General features: G+C 41.9%; 1 protein-coding gene across 2 annotated transcripts in view; it reads left to right on the top strand.

Moving 5' to 3' along the window:
- Positions 1-4,090, top strand: part of TFEC (transcription factor EC) — a 662,156-nt gene that overhangs the window by 370,031 nt on the left and 288,035 nt on the right. The window lies entirely within an intron of this gene.

The raw sequence follows: 4,090 nt of genomic DNA, 5'->3' as shown, positions 1-4,090 counted from the left end.
GATCCTAACCCATGGAATGTACTGTCTTGAAATACTGCTCACCAGGTTTTCTGAATCTAGATTATTATAAATGTTTCTGATGTTTATAAACTCTGCAGATGGAGTTCATGGATTTACATTTATTGACTGTACGTCTGCAGAAATACTTAAGTAAAGCTAGAGGAAAGGTAGATAAAAGGATGAAAGTTAATATCCCAAGTAATACATTTATATAAGTAACATTTTGTAGTATCTGGAGCAAATTTACATTTTTTGTAGGAATGCTCCTTTATGTATAATGTTATGTATTAGTATAATGTTATGTATTATGTATAATAATGCAGAAAGGAGAATCCTTGCAAAACATGTATTTAATAATTCTGTTCAATAGGTGTTACAGATATCATGGCTGCATAGCAAATTACCCCCAAATTTTGTGACATCAAACAGCCGTTCATTATGCTCATGGGTTCTATGGTTCCAGAATTTGGTCAGGACACATGGGTTTCTCTGCTGATGTCAGGGTTTCAGCTGGAAGACTCAAGCTGGGGACTGGAATTATTTGAAGAATCATTCACTCATGGTTCTGGTAGTTGATGTTGGCATTGGGCTGGGAGCCTTAGTTCCTCTCCACATGGGCCTCTCCACATGGACTGAGTGGGCTATTTTTGGTTTCCTCACACTGTGGTGACTAGGCACAACCCTTGAGATAGAGAGCCTGGAGAGGTCATATTACTTGTTATGACCTAGCCTAGGAAGGCATGCATGCCACATTTTCTTCATCTAGGTAGTCACAAGGTCCTGCTCAGGTTCAAGGGGAGGGAAGATAGACTCCAGATGGTGAGTGGCAAGGTTCTGGAAGAGCATATGGGACCAGAATTATTACCACAGCTATTTTTCAAAATGCAGTCTGCCACATAGGGATTGATATTATCACTTTATAGAGGAGAAACTGAGACAAAGTTTAAGTGGTTGTTCAGAACTTGCAATGCCTATTGTGGAAGTAACAAAACTGTTAGTATAATTTTTATTTTTTCAAGAGAAAATATACTAAACTTGTCATAATTTTACCCTGGAAAAAATAGAGTAACATGGAAATCATTTCAAAAGTATTTTTGACATACAGTCACATTTCATAAGGAAGTTCAGGCTCCTTTTTGAAAGTTAATATGAGATGCTAATGTAACTTTTTTCCATTGACTTCTTTATCTACATCTGCAGCCACAGGTTTTTCTTGAGCATCAGATTTCAGGTTCTAAACTGTACCCTTCCACCTGCCTCAAGTTCAACATGTTCCAAAGCTAGCCCATAATTTTTCTCTCAACCTAGCTCCTCCATAATTGGATTTCCCGTCTCTGTGGTTGTTACCATCATCCTTCCAACTGGCAGGGCTGGGGCTTCGGAGCTGTCCTTGACTCCCCCCTGTCCTTCTATCCCACTGTGATAGGTCTTTTAGACTCTGTTTTTGCAGTGTTTCTTCTATTTATCCATCCACTCACCTAAGAAAACAGTGAAAATAACTTCTGCTATCAGAGAAGACATTTCAATATCACAGTCACTCTGGGATCATTTCCATTGTCTTCTCTTGGGGACAGGTTTTCATTATTTTATTTTATTTTTAAAGATTTAATTTTATTTATTTTTGGCTGCGTTGTGTCTTCGTTGCTGCACGCGGGCTTTCTCTAGTTGCGGTGAGCGGGGGCTACTCTTCGTTGCAGTGCATGGGCTTCTCATTGTGGAGCATAGGCTCTAGGCACACAGGCTTCACTAGTTGTGGCACACGGGCTCAGTAGTGTTGTGGTGTGCAGGCTCTAGAGCATAGGCCCCGTTGTTGTGGCTCATGGGCTTAGTTGCTCTGTGGCATGTGGGATCTTCCCAGACCAGGGCATGAACCCATATCCCCTGCATTGGCAGGCGGATTCTTAACCACTGCGCCACCAGGGAAGTCCCCTTCATTACTTTAATTTCTGTTTACTTATCTGTCTCTTCCATGAGACTATGGAGAATTGAGAGCAGAAGTCTTGCCTTGTTCACCCCCAGTTCCCCAGCATCCCAATATAACACATGACCTAGTCAAGGGATGTTTGTAGAATGAGTAAAAAGTCTGCTTTATTTATCTGTATTAGTTAGGAAACGTTAACTCCTATGACAAACAAACCTAATCTCAGTGGCTTAAAACAGTAAAAACTTGTTTCTTGCTCACATATGTTTCAGTATGCATGTCCAAGGGCCTTCTTTATTTCTTGGCTCCATCATCTTCTAGGGGATCTTGAGTTTTAATGGCCAAGCCTAGAAGGGGACTGCTTTACTTTTGTTCATGTTCTATTGGACAAAACTGAATATTAAAGCTTGTGAGCCACTGAGTTAGAATGAGGGTGAGAGGGTGAGACCATCAACAGGAGGGCTTGAAAGGAAATTACAATATCCCTGATGAGAAACAATGAGGTTATCCTCTTGGAGAGACAGGTACAGACAGACTGAAATGTGTTTCAGATGGCCAGATAAGTCAGCATGGTAGGGGCACCAAGGAGCAAGTTATAGGTTGAGAGAGAGAGAGAAATCAAGAGAGTGTGAGGGAGCTTGACAGGGGAAGTAACAATGTCCTGCAGGTTGAAAATGGATTGGGTAGAGTGAGCTGGTGGGGGGAGCAAGCCAAGCAAAATCTAGTAATGTCACCCCAAGGACTTCACAGTGTCTTCCTCTGACTCCATGTCACCTCTCGCCATGTAAGTGGCATCCTGCTTAAGAAAGATGCCCCCAAATGATGCCCCTGGCTCATCTCACAGGCCAACAGAAACCCTAAGCTTCAGAACTAAACAGCTGCCTGGGCATCCCATACCTTCCAGCTAAAGACTCTGAACTCTAAACCATCATTCACCTTAGTGGTTTTTGTCACTTGCCTACTCAACGGCCATTTCTTCTCTTCCTCTATCAGAACATTAATTTTCTTCTGGGTGGCCATATGCCCAGCTCTCAGGGTATGAATTATGATCGGATAACTCAACCATAGCTACTATTTTCCTTTTCTTCAGATGGGGATGAGCATGTGAACTAGTTTTAGCCAATGAAATGGAAAAGTTAGGTAGGTCTGTTGGGGCCTCCTGGGAAAGATTTTTCTCCTTGTTAAGTAAGTAAAACTTTTTGCCTTCTCTGCTTTGTATCTTGGATGCTGTTATGTGAGGGAGTGGTGCTTGAATGAAAGGACAAACCTGAGAATGGAATGCAACACATAGAGGATAGCAGAGCATAGAGATTAAAAAGAGCTTGTTCTGAGGCAAATTTGGGCTAGCCTATGTCTTGTCTTTAAGCTACTCTTAGCTGTGTTACTTACAACCAAAAGCATTCCTAATTGATTACTTATCCTCCTCTAGCAAACTAACCTTGGTATGCCCCTCAGTCCTGTTTGCCCCAGGTATCTAGATATTTTTGGCCTAGCTTGGAAACCTGATATCCATTCCTCTTTGCAAATTCCCTAATTTGGCTCTATCTCTTCCTACACTCCCTAACTTTACCTTTGTGCTCGCTGAAGTTCAACTTCTGTGAACTGCAAACTCCCTTGTACTCTCAACAGCTTCATCTTGCTCCAACTGATTCCTGGTTTTCCTTCCAGACCTTTCAAGCAGAGGCCAGCTACTTTTTCTCCCCTATGGGCATTCCACAGTGCCGGTGGGGTAGGTATCTTCCTCATTCTCCATTGTTATTTCCACTAATTCCTTTTTGTTTCCTCACAATTACAGCTCTTTGAAGTATATCTAGTACGTGGCCACAGACTTTACCACCCATTTCTACCCTTAGATGCCATCTTCTATCAAATTCCAGGACACTCCTTCATGGGTGTTTTTTGTTTTTTTTTTTTAATGACTTTAGCCTCCGGCTCATTCTTCTCTCCACTGATTTCCCTGTTTTTATTCTTGGTGACTTCAATATATTCATAGATGTCCAACCCACACTTGGGCCTATTATTTCCTAGACTCCTCAAATCCAACAATCTTGTCCTCTGTCCTACTCAGTGTAACTGTGAGGAGGAGAGGATCAGTGCGACTTAGCCAGAAGGTCTCTAGACTCCTAACCCCAGCCTGCCTTTGAACTATACCATGTTGCCTTCACAGTT

This window comes from Mesoplodon mirus (assembly GCF_964341445.2).
Source record: "Mesoplodon mirus genome assembly, chromosome: 9".
In the NCBI taxonomy this organism is placed as follows: Eukaryota; Metazoa; Chordata; class Mammalia; order Artiodactyla; family Ziphiidae; genus Mesoplodon; species Mesoplodon mirus.
This window is presented reverse-complemented; position numbering and strand designations above follow the sequence as displayed.